General features: G+C 37.4%; 1 protein-coding gene across 2 annotated transcripts in view; it reads left to right on the forward strand.

Annotated features, from left to right (window-relative positions):
• LOC111158280 (decaprenyl diphosphate synthase subunit 2) overlaps nt 1–19,158 on the forward strand; it is a 272,132-nt gene that overhangs the window by 49,039 nt on the left and 203,935 nt on the right. The gene's annotated exons all lie outside the window — the stretch shown is intronic.

Here is a 19,158-nt window from a genome sequence, read left to right on the forward strand (position 1 = left end):
TGGAAAAACTGAGTAAAATCTTTTATAGTCTCATGGTGCTTAGACTTGATAAGTTCTCAAACTCTTTCAATCTTAAAAGTTTTGGGGGTGCCTGACTGGCTCAGTGGGGCAAGCATACGACTCTTGATCTCTGGGTCGTGAGTTCAAGCCCCACATTAGGTATAGAGATTGATTTCTCCTTCTTCTTCTCCTCCCCCTTATTATTATTATTACTTATATATTATTATGAATTATAAATAATATATATTATATATGTATTATATATGTATTTTATTATTATTATTATTATTATTTTAAAGATTTTGTATATTTGACAAAGAGACACAGCAATAGAGGGAACACAAGCAGGGGGAGCAGGAGAGGGAGAAGCAGGCTTCCCACTGAGCAGGGAGCCTGACACGGGGCTCAATCCCAGCACCCTGGGATCACGACCCAAGCTAAAGGCAGACGCCTAACAACTGAGCCACCCAGGCGCCCCTGGATATCACCTTTTTTTGTTGTTGTTGTTAAAGATTTTATTTATTTGACAGAGAGAGATCACAAGTAGGCAGAGAGGCAGGCAGAGAGAGAGGGGGTAAGCAGGCTCCCTTGCCGAGCAGTGAGCCTGATGCGGGGCTCGATCCCAGGACCCTGAGATCATGACCTGGGCCGAAGGCAGAGGCTTAACCCACTGAGCCACCCAGGCGCCCCTAGAGATCACTTTAAAAAAAAAAAAAAAGTTATTGAAAACCCCAATGAGATTCTGTTTCCATGGGTTATATCTATTGATGTATACTATATCAGAAATTTGGAAATTAAAAGTAAGAAATTATTGAAATGCTAATTTTAAAATAATAAACTCATTACCTATTAACATTAATAAGCAATTTTTGGAAAAATAATTACATTTTTCCAAAACAAGAATATATTATTGAAAAGAGTGAATTATTTTATAAGTTTACAGTCTCTGGCTTAATACCAGACAGTTAAATTTTCATATCTGCTTCTGCCTTCCGTTGTTGCAAAGTGTTGTTTTGGTTGAAGTAAAAGAAGAAAATCCGGCCTTACATAAATAAGTAGTTGGAAAAGGGAGGAGTAATTTAATAGCTTTTTCAGATAATTGTGAATATTCTTTGATCCTGCATCAAAACTTGACAGGTGGTAGTTTCTTAAAGGTTAGTTGCAGTGTGGAATCCAAAACCGTATCAATGAACTTTTGTACTTATTATATTAAAATCCATTGTTCTGTTTTATATTTTGAATGGATCCTTTACCCACCCATATTTGTGTATCATGCATTGGTCGTTTGGAAATACTGGTTCACTGAGGTATGCAAATCTTTCAAATACTGACATGTTTCCTTATAAAATATGTTAAAAATTCACATCATATTTGTTTAATACCACCACTGATCTCATTAGAAAAGTCATATGTATTGGAAAGTTGTCAAAGCTGTGGTAGCTGATAAAATTTTCTGCAATTCTAATCTTTGCCTAGAAGTTCAGTTTCTATTGTTGGCAACAAATACTGTTATTTTTATCCCTTGAAGTAACAGGCTCACTGCATTCATTTTTGAGAAAACATCTGCTGAATACCTAAGTCAAAAGACCATAATTTGTCTATTGGTTGTTCTTTCAAGGAAAAATGGTGTTTTGTGGAGGGAGTGGGGGCAACCACTAACTCAGTTATGGCTCAAAGAATCACCTGAGTGCTTTTTCTTGAGACAACGCCATACTTTGGTATGCAACAGTATGCTTTATGCTTGCTTTCCCACTTGTAACTTGGATTATCAAAATTATGTGTACTCAAAGATTTAATAAAATTAGATACTATTTCATCAGGGATTTAAAAAAAAAAAAAGACTATTTTAGAGAAACAGAGAGAGAGCGCAGGGGGGAAGAGGGATAGAGGGAGAGAGAATCCTAAAGTGGACTCCCCCTGAGCCCGACGTGGGGCTCCATCCCAGGACCCTGAGCTTGACCTGAGGCGAAATCCAGTCAGTCACCTAACTGAGCCATTCAGACACCCCTCATCAAGGGCATTTTTTTTAGTAAAACTGGTGCCTCTCTTACTATAAGTGCATGGCACTGAAGAATATAATTATATGGCCGCCGTCTGTTGCCTTGATTGGTGCTAAGGCTGTAGCAGTTTTACCCACTGTTGCTTTTGTACCATCAGTGTCGTGTCAACACAGTGAGAAAGACAAATAATACCTTATTCTTATAACTAACCTCCCCCCACCCCCCCAAAAAACCAATAAACCAAAAAACCTCTCAGTGACCTCTGGAGGTCCACAGTCTATACTCTGACAACCACTAATCTGAGGAGGGGGCCTGCACCGAATAGCTGACAGTTTACCCTCGAGACATTTGAAAGTAGAGGTGCATGAGGTCTAGCTAAAGCGATATTCCAGTACCAACCCGGTTCAGTCCTAGTGGCCTAGCAGAGGAAAGGGCAAAACCTCTGTGGAAAACAATACTAACAGTAGTTCCTACAGTTCTATATAGTGTTTGACGTACAGTCAGATATGATGAGGAAGGACTTTTGCTTGTCACCAGAAGGGAAGAACAGAATCTGGAATTGCCTTGTCTCTGTAAACAACTAGAAAACTAGTCAAGATTCTCAAAACAGCTTTCTTCACGTATCGGGCAATAGGCAGCCCAGCCCAGTGTGTGTTGTCCAGAGGTTAACTGTGTTTTGAATGAAAATGAAAGACGGCGTGTCAGTTTGTGGGATGCCGTGAGAGCAATGCTTACAGGGACTTTATCGTTTTACAACAGTGGTCTAATCTTCTACTTGAATCAACTCGAAAAGAAGAGCAAAGTAAATCCAAAATAAGGAAAAGGAATGCAGTAAGCGCTGAAATCAGTGAAATAGAAAATGGACAAACAATAGAAAAGAATTAATTAAACCAAATGCTGTTTTTTTTTTAATTTATTTATATGAGAGAGAGAAAGATGGAGAAGCAGACTCCCTGCTGAGCTGAGAGCCTGACGCAGGGCTCAATCCCAGGATCCTGGGATCATGACCTGAGCAAGAAGGCAGACACTTAACCAATCCAGCCCCCCAGGTGCCCCCAAGTGCTGGTTTTTGGAAAGATTAACAGCCCCACCAATAGCCAAAATGATACTGACAAGAAACTTAGGTAAAGACATGGGCAGTTGTGTCCCATCCTGCCCCTTCCCACGTAGGGTATAAAAACAGTGTAATGGGTATGGGGCAGTAAGAAAGGAGTCAAAACAGAGGCTAAACTCCAAGTAGTGGAGTGCCAAGTTTGAGGTCTTAGTGGAATTGTTCTGGGATCAATCCTGGGTGTGCCTGTACTTCTGACACTGGGGTGGGGTGGAGAGAAAGTGGAGGGAGGCCAGGATGGAAGTCTGGAGACCCAGTTATTGATTTTGACGTAACTGAGAGTGAAAAGGAAGAAGGAGGAAGAGAGTAATGTTTGCTTTTCCCTTGTGAAAAATTCTTTGACTCTATTTCTGCATTAAAAATTCAGATCTGTGAAAGCCTTAAATGTTGTCACTGTTCACATTCACATTTAGGCTAATGAATCATGCTCAAGTTGCTTTAAAATTGTATTTAGTAAGAAAATGTCTGAAAATTTTTCTTTTGAGAATTTTCAAGGTGAACACAGAACTGAAATTCAAGAGAAATATGAAACTGCTTGTGCAGTCATCTCTCCCCGTTATAAGGTGATTTTCAACAGTATTTAACTGTGTTTTTTAAAGATCTTATTTATTTATTTGAGAGAGCCTGAGAGAGAGAGAGAGAGAGAACATGTGCGGTCATGCGCAGGGGGAGGCAAAGAGGGAGAGAGAGAAGCAGTCTACCCCTTGAGTAGGGATTCTGATTCGGGGCTCAATCCCAGGACACTGAAATCCTGACCGGAACCGAAGGCAGACACTTAACCTACTGAGCCACCCAGGCGCCCTGTTTAGGGTTGGTTGGTTGGTTGGTTTGTTTAACTGTTCCTTTTTATTGCTGCAGGTCGTAGCTGACCATTTTATATCCTATAGGCTAAGTAGAAATAGGCAGAGAAAAATTCTGTTAGGTATACTTTAGATGAAGGAAAATTATTAACTAAATTCTCAGATTATTTTTAATAAGAAAATAGGATTAGTATTGGTATAAAATTCAAACTTCTTAGTTGCTTATTCTATTTTTTAAAGAAGTTTTTCTTATTTGAGAAGTGGCTAAAGTGCTTTGTATAGAATATTTATTAATGTGTGTGGTAAAGAGAGATTTTTAGGTTCTTTTCACCAAATGTTAAATTCTGTGTGGTAGGTTGTAGGATGATTCCCCCCCCGTCATTTTTGTACGTGTTTAAATTGCTTAAAATTTTAAATAATGAGCATGTATTTTTTTCAAAACCTACAGAGCTGTTCAAAAAAAATACCAAACATAAACATGAAATTAAATATTCATTGAGTATATAAATGAATAAAATGGAATTTGTGGTAAAAAAAAGGGTAATATGTATTCTATTACTGTTAGGTTTAGTTGTGATATGCATTGGTACGCTGGCCATTCTAGAAAATCACTGTGTCAGTATTTCTAGTTTGCTGCGCCTCCCTACCCCAATGTGACTTTATCCCATTTTAGTATACTAGAAATACTTTTTTTTTTTCTAGATTTTTTATTTATTTGACAGAGAGAGATCACGAGTAGGCACAGAGAGAGAGAGAGAGAGAGGAGGAAGCAGGCTCCCTGCCAAGAAGAGAGCCCGATGTGGGACTCGATCCCAGAACTCTGAGATCATGATCTGAGCTGAAGGCAGAGGCTTAATCCACTGAGCCACCCAGGTGCCCCTAGAAATACTTTTAATTCCCTAAAACACCTACCCCCCCCATACAACTATTGAAGGGGGAAAAGCATCAAGAAAAATATTTACTTCCAAATGATTTCTGTACCCTGTCTGTAATTTCTCCTCCCCACCCTCCCTGCTTGGAATAGAAACTATTTCTGGCAGCAGGAACTCTCTAAGGAGAATGTTAGCCCTTACCACAGCAGACTGAGTTGTACAAAGAGTTAATTTAAAATGTAGTCCATTTGCCATCAGCCAGGATAGAATGTGGTTGGTCAGTTTTTCATATCTTCCTTTATTCCCGTTTATCCTTATAAGTGGTCCTCGTCGTCTTTTTTTTTTTTTTTTAACTCTACCAATTTGTCTTTCTTTCTTATCTCTCCTGAGCTGTAGGTATAGTGTTGTGGGCCTCCCACTTCATCACTGATCTTATGAATAATGGGATTTCTTTTCCAATAGCCAAGTTGTTGTTATCTCTTCCACAAGAGTAAAATACTTAAGCCCTAAATATAAAACTTGAATGGATAGGAAGTTCTAATTTTAGTATGTGTGCTGCCGAAGCGAGCACTGGATCGGAAGTTCTAAGTAAAAAGTCTTTTTATCATAAATTATCTTTTCTTCTGCATTCCCCACACCCCCATCAATTCGAAGAGCCTTGTTTGAAGCATTATTTTGCATTTCATGCTGCTGGGAATAACAGAGTTTTTAAAAATTAAAAATTTTTTTTAGCAGTGATGGAATCCAATTAGATTGTCCATTGATCACTGAATAGCACAAACTCAATGGTTATTCTCCAGATTTTCAGCAAAGAATATTAAGAGCGAAGGTAGACTTGGATTATACATCAGATAAGCATAATATCCTGTTCTTTTCCAGGACAGGTCTGGTTTATATCTGTTTTCCTGGCATAATTTTTAAATAACACGTTTTGTTTTGGAGTAATTTGAGATTTACAGAAAACTTGCAAAGCTATTACAGAGTTCCTGTACGCCCCTCAGCCAGTTTTCCCTTGTTATTCATATCTTACATAACCACGGTACATTTGTCAAAACTAAGAAAATCAACAGTAATACATTAGTATTAACTAAACTTCAGATTTTATCCAGATTGTGCTCACTTTTCCACTAATGTTATTTTTCTGTCCTGTGATTCAGTCATAAGAATACTACATTGCATTTAGATGTCCTATCGCCTTTGTCTCCTCTGTTCTGTGACAGTTTGTCAGTCTTTAATTATCTTTCATGACTTTACTGGTTTTGAGGGTCATTGGGCAAGTATTTTGTGTACTGTTCTTCAGCTGGGGTTTGCCTGATATTTTTCTTATATAGACTGAGCCTATTTCTTTTTTGTCTTTTCTTTCTTTCTCTTTCTTTCTTTCTTTCTTTCTTTCTTTCTTTCTTTCTTTCTTTCTTTCTTTTTTTAAGGAATGATACCACAGAGATGAATTCCCCCCTTTTTATCCCATTTGTTAGGGGTACATTCTGTTAGTATGACATCATTTTTGATGTTAACCTTGATCATCTGACCAAGGTAATATTTGCCACATTTCTCACTGTAAGGTACCTGTAGCCCCCATACTCTTATTTTTTGCAAGTCGGTAAGTCTAGCCCACTCTCAAAAGGAGCTTAACTACATAAATTATTTGTAATTGTTCTGTAAGAAAGATCTCTGTTTTCTCCCTTATTTATTTCTTCAGCTATTTATTTTTGTCAGCATGGATTCATGTGTATTTTATACTTTTAATTACCTATTATTATGTTGTTTTGTTGCTCAGATGGTTCTAGGTTTGGTCATTGGGAGTTCTTTCAGGTTGGCTCCTATGTCCCTTTGACATACCCTCATTCTTGTGTGTGTGTGTGTGTGTGTGTGTGTGTGTGTGTGTGTGTGTGTTTACACAAAAGAATCCCCTGGTTAAGTCACATAAAAAGATACATAACAAATATTACAAATTCAAGAAGACTAAAATCATACCAAGTATATTTTCCAACCACAGTGGTACAAAACTGAAAGCAAAGCTGGAAAATCTGCAATGTAAATATTAAATATTTAATATATAAATATTGAACAACACACTACTACACAAGCAGTGGGCCAAATAAGAAATCAAACAGCAAATCAAAATAGTCCAGAAGAAAAACACAAAATTCCAAAACCTATGGGATGCAGCAAAAGCAGATGTTAGAGTGAAATTTATGCTATAAATGCTTGTGTTAGGAAAAAATGGTCAAATAAACAACATCACACCACAAGGAACTAGAAAAGGAAGAAACTTAGCTGAAATTTAGTAGCAGAAGGAAAAAACAAAAAAAATCTGACATAAAATAGAGACCAGAATAAACAATAATATAACATCGAAAATAATGACCAGTTTAAAAAAAAATTGGCAGTGCTTTAACCACATAACTAAGAAAAGAGAGAAGACTCAAAAACCAAAATGAGAAATGGAAGAGCAAACAATACAACAGATAACCACAGAAATACATAGTGTGATAATAGATTGCTATGAACAATTATATTCTAACAAATCTGATAACTTAGGAAAAAAAACCCAGATAATTCCTAAACATGTGTAAGTTATCAAGATTGAATCATGAATCTTGAATCCAAGAAATGGGAAATCTTCTTAGATCAATAACAAAAATGAAAGTTGAATTAGGAATCAAGAATCTCCCAGCACAGAAAAGCCCAAGACTACAGGGTTTCATTGTTGAATTCTTCCAGACATTTAAAAAAAAATAATTCATGGCAGTCTTTATCAAAATATCATAAATAATGAAATAGAGGCCATGAGGCCCTTACTACCCTGATACCAAAGCAGGATAAAAACAATACAAGAACAGGGTGCCTGGGTGGCTCAGTCGGTTTAAGTGTCTGCCTTCAGCTCAGGTCATGATCCTGGAGTCCTGGGATTGAGCCCCACATCGGGCTCTCCACTCATCGGACTCCCCACTCATCAGGCTTCCTGCTTGGCGGGGAACCTGTTTCTCCCTCTCCCTCTGCCTGCCTCTCCCCCTGCTTGTACTCTCTGTGTCAAACAAACAAAATCTTAAAAAAAAAATACAAGAGCAAAAAAGTCTAGTTTGTCCTATATAAGTATTGCTACTCCAGCTTTCTTTTGACATCCATTTGCATGATGAATATTTCTCCACCCCCTCACTTTCAATCTGCAGGTGTCTTAAGGTCTAAAATGAGTCTCTTATAGGCAGCATGTAAATGGGTCTTGCTTTTCTAATTCATTCTGACACTATGTCTTTTGATTGGAGCATTTAGTCAATTTACATTCAGAGTTAACCATTGACAGATATGTCTTTATTGCTGTTTTATTATTTGTTTTGTCATTTCTTCTAGAGATATTTTTCTGATCCTTTTTGTCCTTGTCATTTTTGGTCTCTCCTTTGCCCTCAAAGAGGTCCCTTTAATATTACTTGCCAAGCTGGTTTAGTGGTCACTAAATCCTTTAGTTTTTGTTTGTCTGGGAACATCGTTTTTTCCTTTCCTTTCCTTTCCTTTCCTTTCCTTTCCTTTCCTTTCCTTTCCTTTCCTTTCCTTTCCTTTCCTTTCCTCTTCTTTCTTACTTTGTGGAACTACAAATCTTTGGGCTCTTCTTGTATTTTCTTCTTCTTGTATTTTCCATAGTCTAGTCCAAGAAGCAGCCATTTTCCCAAGGAGCTCTGGTTCTTTTTATTGGATTTTTATTGGATAATGGCATTTAGAAACCAGTATCTGGGCAGTGAGTGTGCTCATTGCTACAAGAGTGTTTCTGTTTCTAGGACCTCTCAACAGACAGAATGAGGAAATATATGTATCCCATACATACATACATATCTGTCGTTATTTCTGTATCTTTCCATCTGTGTCCATTTAAATGTGAGTTCATACTGATGTTGCTGATTCTAACTTCGTACCATAGGATTCTTTCTAGCTTCTCACTTTGTTTATCTGTAACTTCCCTCTCCAACTATGAATAACTTGGCTCCCACATCCATCACTCATTGACTTACTTATTCAACTATAGTGTATGTGTAAAGCAGTTTTAGAAATGTTAACTCTAGGGCTTCGGGGTGGCTCAGTCAGCTGAGCATCAGACTCTTGATTTCAGCTCCAGTTGTAATCTCAGGGTTGTGGGATGGAGCCCCACGTTGGGCTCCTCAACCAGGAGTCTGCTTAACAGCTCTACCCCTTCCCCACTGTGTGTTCCTGGGCTCTCTTTCTTAAATAAATAAATCTTTGGGAAAAAAAGAAATGTTAACTCCTTCTGTGAGAGACAACCAACTAGAAAACAGGGTTTATATATAGTTCCTTTGTCTCTAGCTTTACTGTTTCAAGTCTAACATAATTTTCTAAAGTTATTTAGGGCAGCTCCTTTTTTTCCTGCACCCTCTTCAGTGAAATTATGTTAGACATTTATCATACAGGTAGACGTCTTTGCATTCCATCCTGGGACCCCTAATCTCTTGGTTGATTTTTTAAATGTGCATACATTAAAGTTCACTCTTTTTTTTTTTAAGGTATTATTTATTTATTTGGCAGAGAGAGACACAGCAAGAGAGGGAACACAAGCAGGGGGAGCAGCAGAGGGAGAAGCAGGCTTCCCGCCTAGCAGGGAGCCCAATGCGGGGCTCGATCCCAGGACCCTGGGATCATGACCTGAGCTTAAATCAGACGCTTAACGACTGAGCCACCCAGACGCCCCTAAAGTTCACTTTTTGTGTTACAAAGTTCTTTAGGTTTTGCCAAATATGCAGTGTAATATATCCACCATCTCAGTACCATACAGAATTATTCCAGCATCCTAAAAATCCCCCTGTGTCTCCTTTGTAGTAAACCACTCTGCACTGCTCTAACCCCTGACAGCCACTTAACTGTTTTCTGTCCTCTTAGTTGCACCCTTTTCATAATATCATATGAAAGGAATCATCTGTAATCTTTCAGATCTACGTTTTTCCACTCAGCAAAATGTTTTTAAGATTCGTTCACCTTGGGTGAATCGGTAATTCGTTCCTTTTTATCACTGTGTAGTATTACATTGTGTGAATGTCTCAGTTTGTTTATTCATTCCCCTGTTGAACAGTATCTTGGTTGCTTCCAGTTTTTAGTGATTATGAATAAAGCTGCTATAAAAATTCACACATAGGTTTTTGCATAAACATGTTTTTATTTTTTTATTTTATATTTTTAAAGAATTTATTTGAGAGAGAGCACAAGCAGGTGGAGTGGCAGGCAGAGAGAGAGGGAGAAGCAGGCTCCCCACTGAGCAGGGAGCCTGACATGGGGCTCGATCCGAGGACCCCAAGATCATGACCTGAACTGAAGGCAGACATTTAACCGACTGAGTCACCCAGGTGCTCCATGAATATATGTTTTTAGTTCATTTGGGTAAATACCTAAGAGCATTACTGGTAGGTTGTATGGTGAATCTGTGTCAGACTTTGCAAGAAATCATCAAACTGTCTTCTGAAGTGGCTGTTCATATTTTTGTATTTCCATTTGCAGTGAATGAGAGTTCTGTTGCTCTGCGTCTGTGCCTGTTATATTTTTCAATAGTGCCTCCTTTCACTTCCAGTAGTGTCCTGGTTTGGATGATAAAAGTGTGCTGTTTTGAAGTAAACATTGACATAGTCTGTCGTCTCTTCTTATGTTTTGTGACTATTGGTGAGAAAATTGGGTCCGGAATTTTTCTAAGAGGTAAAACTTTTCTCCATTCAGAACATAATTTTAGATCATCCAGTTTCAATAATGGTGATTAAGGAAATAAATAGGTGAAGGAAATTAGAGTAAAGTAATTCAATTGATTAGGATTGGATTGACATCATGTATTGACTGCCGGTCTCTTGTGAGTTTACTCATTTTGATAGCACTCTTCTAGTTTTCTAATCACTTTCTTCAGTGGCACCACAAGTAATTCTGTACATCTTTTAACATTTAGTCACAAACTGTATTTTGGACCTTTCTTAATATATCAGGAGTTGGGGAAAATGAAATTCTTGCACTTCTGATGTAGTTCTCTATTGGATTCACAGTTAAAGCCTGTAGGGATGGTCGGTAGGACCAGAAGGCAGTTTTTGTCCCTGGGACTCCCACAAAATAGTTGAGGGTGCTTGTTATCTTTCAGATCTTTATGCTTCAGTGTTATCTTAATTTTCATATTTATTCTTTGGATTCTGGGGTCTGGTATTTCGGTTCTACCTTTCGCATCCTTCATATTAGCCTTAGGCAAGTGCCCTTTTTACCTTACCTTGAAGCCAAACAGAGCACGTAATGCTTTTACTCCTTAAAAAATTTTCTTCCTTCCTATCTCTGTAATCACTCTTCCTTATTTATATGAAATTAAAGGTGTCAGCAAAAATGAGAGTTAAAGATTTGCTGAGAAAAATTTTAAGCAGCTCATTCATGTTAATCTACCCAGGGTTTCTAGAGACGGTTCATTTAAGTGAAAATTGCTAATATTTTTAGAAATCCAGGCTGCTGCTTCACTTAGTCTTGCAAGTGAGAATTGTGCTTGCAGGTCAGAGGTCACAGGTGCTTCTACAAGCCTGTCATCTCAGCTTCAGGAACAGCCAACCAACCTTTTTGGTCTTTTTCACAGGTGGTGGGGAGAAGTGGGTAAAAATGCAGTTTCCAGATGTCAGGGTCTGAGTAGGTCACGTCTCAGACCGTTTTGGGTAATGTCGATTCCACAATGGTCAGGATATAGAAGCAGAGTGCAGGGGTTGGCAGAAAATTCACAAAACCTGTCAGACTTATTTGAGGGGGAAGCAGCTTGTGAATTAAATTGCTCCACTAGTGATTTTCCTTTTCTTAGATTAAATTCAGATGTAACATGCTTGCAGGAAGAACCCTACCTTGGCGCTTTGCTGGTTCATTCGTACCTTTTTCACTGCTTTAGATCTTAGGGAAATACTATGAAGATTTCCTTTGTTACTGAAAGTGATTGCTGGTTGATCTTCATATTCTCTTTCCAACTCAGAAGATCACATTACCGTGAAGGAACAAAACTGATTGTACCTTTGAAAAATATTTCTTCCTGGTTGAATGTGATTCAGTTAGCTTTAATGTTAAAATATTATAACTGTGCTGTGCCTTAATCTTGAGATTACCAGGCATTTTGGATGAGTCAGTCAGCTTCCGTTGGCCCTGGTTGGTTCTTTTGTAAAATGAGATTTGGACTGGTGACGTCTTGGATACCTTCCAACTTCTGATTTTTTTTTTTTTTTTAAATCTACATCTCCAGTACAATGCTCTTTACAATTACAACCTTTCTGCATGTATCCAGTATATTTTTTAATAACAACAATTTAATAAGTTGGAAATTTTAAATCTATTCCTCTTTGTATAAATATCTTTTATAGATTGTTTTGATTCCTGAATATGAGAACCCAGAAAAAAAGTGGATCACTGCCTTCATTGTCAACTTCTTTTCCCTATGAATACACATAACTATTTATTCAATAATTAATACAACCTTAATTTTTAAAAATGTGTTGATTTTTGAGGAGAAAAATTTACAGCTTACTTTTCAGGCTAAGAAATGAAGATGATGGGGAAAAGGGAAGTTAACCTTACCTTCATTTAACGTGAAGTTCCAAGGTAGATGTTCTATTTACTTAACATTTAATGTGTGAGATCTTTAAATCTTATGTATGATTTTTTCTAGACTTGTTATTGTACTTTTCAGGAAATGGTATCCCTCGTTCCACTAAGCAATCCTGTTGCATGTTTTGGACTGTGTATTTCTCCTGATGTACAGTAGAGCTTTTTTTTTTTTTAATATTTTATTTATTCATTTGCCAGAGAGAGTACAAGCAGGGGGAGCAACAGGCAGAGTGAAAGGAAGAAGCAGGCTCCCTGCTGAGCAGGGAGCCCGATGCAGGATTCAATCCCAGGATTCTGGGACCATGACCTGAGCTGAGGGCAGCTGCTTAGCGAACTGAGCCACCCAGCATCCCTACAGAAGTGCTTTTATTTATTTATTTGTTTATTTATTTATTTATTTATTTTTAGATTATTTATTTATTTATTTGACAGAGAGAGATCACAAATAGATGGAGAGGCAGGCAGAGAGAGAGAGAGAGAGAGAGAGAGAGGGTCTGCTGAGCAGAGAGCCCGATGTGGGACTTGATCCCAGGACCCTGAGATCATGACCTGAGCTGAAGGCAGCGGCTTAACCCACCGAGCCACCCAGGCACCCCCAGAAGTGCTTTTAAATGTAGAATTGACAGCACCTGCAAACTTACAGATTTGATGAAAGTTCCAGGCCACATACAAGTGCTGCTGTGTACCTACCTAGGTCTAAAGGAGCATTCTACCTTTGCATCCATGTGTGTTTGGCCTAGTATAATTGTCTGCTTCTTGGAATGGACACAGAGAAAACCACTGAAAGATGCAAAGAGATAATAGACTTTTCTCTTTTTATGTCTTCATCAAAATAGCATTTGCAGAGTTCCTTCTGTTCCTCCTCTTTTTACATCCCACCAGGAATCAGACATTTCATATTTGAAGGGCTGTATGAAACTTCCTTCTCGACCCCTCCCCTCTGTAAGGATTCCCAAATGGTAACATTCCTCTTATTTAAGCTTTTATTCAGCTTTTCCTTTGTTTCCTTTCATTTTAGTGGTAAATTGCCTATCATTTTCTTTCTTTTATTATTTTTTTTTAAAGATGATTCAGCTTGCAGGCTTGAGCTAGCAATTTTCTTGGTTTCACCATCCTATAATAAAAGTTAGTCTACCCGGCATTCTTTCAACTGAAACCTTCTCGATGAATACACATTGGAACAACACCCCAACATGGAGAATAATGATAGCTGGTCAAAGCAATGACCCTAAGGCAGTACAGGATACCCAGATGTTTTCTCATTTACTCAAGAAAGATAAGACTATATTAAAAAAAAAAAAGAAAGAAAGAAAGATAAGACTATGATCAACACAATTTGTTCAGTATTTTCTTACATTTCATTTCATTTGTATACAGTAAGTTGTATACAGTAACCAGAATAACTCATTTCCTCTTCCAGCAGGGTAGTAACGGAGTGTTTCTTGTGTTTTGCTTCAACTCTGCTCTAGAGCTGTTCTACGTGAAGGATGTTTTTTATTAAAACATTCAAGAAGGTTATGATAGTATCCCTTATTAGGGTCATGTACTGAAGATTTCTTAAATCTTTCCTCCTAAAGTCACTGGCTGACAATTAAATAAAGAGGTGAAATTCAAGGGTGCCTGGGTGGCTCAGTCGGTTAAGCATCTGCCTTCAACTCAGGTTATGAACCTAGGGTCCTGGGATCAAGCCCCATGTCTGGGTCCCTGCTCAAAATCTTTAAAAAGAAAATAAAAGAAGTGAAATTCAGAAATCGTTGTTCATCTGGAAAGCCTCATTATAACAGTCATGCTTTGTAATCATTCTGGTTCCCTTGTCTCTTATTTGAAGATTTATTTGAGCAAATATTTATTGAGCACTTACTATGTGTAAGGTATTATGATAAGAGGTAAATAACGGGTCAGGAATGAAAGGAATTAGAACTGTGATGTTGACTTTTGTGGCCTTCAAGGACTTCACATTCTAACTGTTCCTTGCATTAACTTTCAGGCCTATGTTTATACAACTGGAGGAGTTTTAGCGTGTTTTTGTTTGTGGGGATTGAGCATTTTGCATCAGTCAACTGGAGAGCACAGGGGTGGGGGGATGGGATGATCTGTTGAAGTCCACAAGTAATGTGTCATTGTTTTTGATAACAGCTTTATTGAGATATAATTTCTATACCATAACACCCTTCTGAAGTATACAGTTCAGGGGTGCCTGGTTGGCTTAGTTGGTTAAGTGTCTGACTCTTGATTTTGACTCAGGTCATGGTCTAAGGGTTGTGAGATCAAGCCCTGTGTAGGGTTCCAGGCTGGGCCTGGAACCTGCTTAAGATTCTCTCTCCCTCGGGCGCCTGGGTGGCTCAGTGGGTTAAGCCACTGCCTTCGGCTCAGGTCATGATCTCGGAGTCCTGGGATCGAGTCCCGCATCGGGCTCTCTGCTCAGCAGGGAGCCTGCTTCCTCCTGTCTCTCTGCCTGCCTCTCTGCCTGCTTGTGATCTCTGTCTGTCAAAAAAATAAAAAAAAACCAAAAAAAAAAAAAAAAAAAAAGATTCTCTCTCCCTCTCCCTCTGCTCCTTCCTGCCACTCATGCACAGGCATATGTGCTTTCTCTCTCTCTAAAACAAAATATAAATAAAAATAAAGTGTACAGGGGTGCCTGGGTGGCTCGGTGGGCTAAAGCCTCCACCTTCAGCTCAGGTCATGATCCCAGGGTCCTGGGATTGAGCCCCTCATTGGGCTCTTTGCTCAGCAGGAAGCCTGCCTCCTCCTCTCTCTGCCTGCCTCTCTGCCTGCTTGTGATCTCTGTCTGTCAAATAAATAAATAAAATCTTTTTAAAAAAGTCAACTGACCATAAATATAAGAGTTTATTTCTGGACTCCACTTTATTCCATTGAGCTAAGTGTCTGTCTTTACACTATTACCACACTCTCTTTATAATGGTACCTTTGTGGTTAAGTTTTGAAATTTCATAAGTGACTTTTTACCTTTTGATTTTCTTCTTTGTCTAAATGTTTTTGGCTACCAGTTTTTAAGTCTCACTTTTTAGTATTTCTCAAACTTGTATATTTGTGCCCCCACTGACAATTCATTGGTTTAGATCTTAACACTTTATTGTTGCCCAGCTCTACTCCCTTCCCACCACCTCCCCTCCCCCCCAAAAAAGGCATTAGCTTCTTAACTGATTCTTTACATTAATTCATTTAGTCATGCTTGTTTACCTACTGCACCTGCGTTATATGGTATTGGGGATATAACAATGAATAAGTCAGGTGCATCTGGGCGACTCAATTGGTTAAGTGTCTGCCTTTGGCTTGGGTTACGACGATCTTAGGGTCTTGGGACTGAGTTCAGCATCAGGCTCCCTGCTCAGTGGGGGGTCTGCTTATCTCACTCCCTCTGTCCCCCTACCCCACTTGTGCTCTCTCCCTCTTTGTCTCAAATGAATAAATAAAATCTGAAAAAAACAATGAATAAGCCAGACATGACCTATAGTCTTGTGGGACCTTATATTCCAGTTACAGAAGCACAATAAATAAGGAAAAAAGAAATTAGATGGTGCAATGAAAGGGAATTAAACAAAATAATCTTTATTAAATGTAAATGTAATCTGGCTACATTTCTGATTAAAATTCTTCATTGGCTCTCCATTACTTTCAAGATGAAGTTCAAGTTCCTAATCTAATTATGTTTGAACTTTTTTTAACATTACTTTTTAGTAAGTTCTCTGCTGTCTTCCTTTGTGAATACTGCATATAAACTGTGTAGCTACTATTAAACCTCAAAAATTCATCTGTAACTGTAAAAAATTTGCAGTAGACTCTTTTTATCTTAACATATTGGCTTGTATATTGCCAATGCTGGCTTGTATATTGGAATATACTTTAATTAAATGCTATAATTTTATGAAATATTTATAAGTAGGATGAAGTATATTAAAAGAATATATTGACATCCTAATATGGAAGTCATGAAGTACAGCTGCAAAAGTTATTTCATAGTAAAAGCATTCTAGTTGCCTTACATGAAGCTAGGTCACAGCATATCTAACCAGAATAATCTAATTGTGGTCTTTAATGTGTCAAATGTTCTAAAATATTAAATTGTGCCTTTAATCAGACTGCTAGGCTTGTTTAAACAACACCTAATAAATTTAATACTTCAATTTTTGGATACAGTAAATAAACATAAGTAGGATTATAAGAAAATGGAACATATCCATGAATGAGGTAAAAAGAAAAAAAAAATCTCATTTCCAAAATGGCCAGGGTGGTGAGTCAGGTTTTTTTGTTTTTGTTTTTTTTTGTTTTTTTTGTTTTTTTGCCACGAAGAAATCTGGTTGTTACTGAGTATTTGATAATATTTTACATATGCTTAAAAGCTTTTTGATTTAAAGCTGTCTTCTGTCTCAATTGGCGATGAACACAAAAACATGGATGATAAGGACTTCAGAGTTAAGAAAAGCACCTTATCTCTTGGTTCATTAATCTAACACATTTTTTAAATGCCTACTATGTGATGGATAGTGTTTTATTCACTGGATATGCCGAGTTAGACCAAGACAAATAAGGCTCCTACTGTCAGGAAGCTTACAAGTTAGGAGTTGAGAGGGTAGACTGATAAAGAGACATGAGGGGGTGGCATATGATATAGTCTAATGGGTACTGCTTTTCCCACACTAAAACTGAGAGCTGCAAGACACAGACCAGATTTAAGAAGGAGTTTCTAAGGAAACCTAAAGATAACAAGGGAGACAAAAAAAAAAAAAAAAAGGGCACTGGAGGAAATTAAAGCCTCTGACACCTACAGTTGCAGCAAAAATTAAGCACAGCCTAACTCCTAGCCAGTTAGATATCAAACCTCACACTAAAGTTCTCTGTATATAAAGTGCAACAACAATCACTAGAATAGGGAAACAAAGATCTTTCCTAAGTATAAAAGAAATGTTACAATAAAAAAAACAGATACAAAGGAAATATAGTAGATAAAATATAGTACATTTAATAATCATAAAAAATATGGTACTATTATGACCAAACATATGAATTATATTAATAAGTGTGAATAGCCTCAGCTTACCTTGTAACAAAAAAGTATTTTCAATTTAGCCAAAAACCAGCTATATGCTGTATACAAGGGGCACACCTAAAACAGCATGAAATCAGAAAAGCTAAAAATAAAGGGATGAGTAAAGAAATACCAGACAAATGAAAAAATCCTCATACCAAAGCATAAGTTGGTAAAAAAAAAAAAAAAAAAGACATTAGAAATAAGGAACACATTTCAATACAAAAAGTCCCAATTCAAAATGCAGATATAACAGTTACAAGGATCTATACAATAGGTAACACAGCAACCACATTTATGAAGCAAAAAATACGGAACATACTAGGAGACATAAGCTTGCTCTTTATAATGGGAGAGTTTTTAGGGGCACCTGGGTGGCTCAGTTGTTAAGTGTCTGCCTTCAGCTCAGGTCATGATCTCCTGGTCCTAGGATCAAGCCCCGCATTGGGCTCCCTGCTTGCTGGGAAGCCTGCTTTCTCCCTCTCCCACACACCCTGCTTGTGTTCTGTTTCTCACTGTCTCTCTCTTTCTCTGTCAATTTAATAAATAAATAAAATATTTATAATAGAATTTAGCAAGCCACTTCCAATATAAGACAGAAGTAAATATAGGGAAGGCCTAAACAACATAATCAAATAAACAATGTGGATAGATAAGTATGTGTATATATATCAAACTTCAAGCTCCAGTAATGGAAAATCTTTTTTTCAAGCGCACATGATATATTCACAAAAATTGATCATATTTACGTCACAAGAGTAAACATCAGGTGTTATAATATGGAAATATTACAAGCTATATGCTCTAATCTAAATGCAACAACACCAGAAATTATTTTGTAAATTAAAAACCCAAAATACAAAATTCTGATGAAGGAAATTGAAGATGACACAAACAAATGGGAAGATATTCCATGTTCATGAATTGGAAGAACACATGTTAAAATGTCCATACTACCCAAAGCAGTCTATAGATTTAATGCAATTCCTATCAAAATACCAAGAGCATTTTTCATAGAACTAGAACAAATAATCCTAAAATTTGTATGGAACCACAAAAAAAAAACCCATTTCAAATAGCCAGAGTAATCTTGGAAAAGACAAAACTAGAGGTGCACAATTGCATATTTCAAGGTATACTACAAAGTTGTGGTCATAAAAACCATATGTTACTGGCACAAAAATAGACACACAGATCAATGGAACAGAATAGAAAGCCCAGAAATAAACCCACAATTATATGACGAATTAATCTTGACAAAAGAGGGAAGAATGTGCAGTGAGAAAGAGTCATCAGCAATGTTGGGAAAACTGGACCACTTTCTTACAGCATACACAAAAATAAACTTAAAATGAATTAAGGACCTAAATGTGAGATCTGAAACCATAAAACTGCTAGAAGAAAACATAGGCAGTAATTTCTTTGACTTCATTTTTCTAGATATGTCTCCTCTAGCAACATTTTTCTAGGTATGTCTCCTCAGACAAGAGAAACAAAAGTGGAGACTACACCAAAATAATAAAATCTTTTGCACAGTGAAGGAAACCCAACAAAATGAAAAGGCAACATACTGAATGGGAAAAAAATATTTGGAAATGATATAGCCAATAAGGGATTAATAGCCAAAATATATAAAGAACATATACAACTTAACACCCCCCCCCAAAAAAAATCTGATTTGAAAAATGGGCAGAGGACCTGAATAGATATTTTCCTAAGGAGATGTATGGAT

The sequence above is a fragment of the Enhydra lutris genome, unplaced genomic scaffold (assembly GCF_002288905.1).
Source record: "Enhydra lutris kenyoni isolate GAN:26980312 unplaced genomic scaffold, ASM228890v2 scaffoldscaffold58, whole genome shotgun sequence".
NCBI lineage: Eukaryota > Metazoa > Chordata > Mammalia > Carnivora > Mustelidae > Enhydra > Enhydra lutris.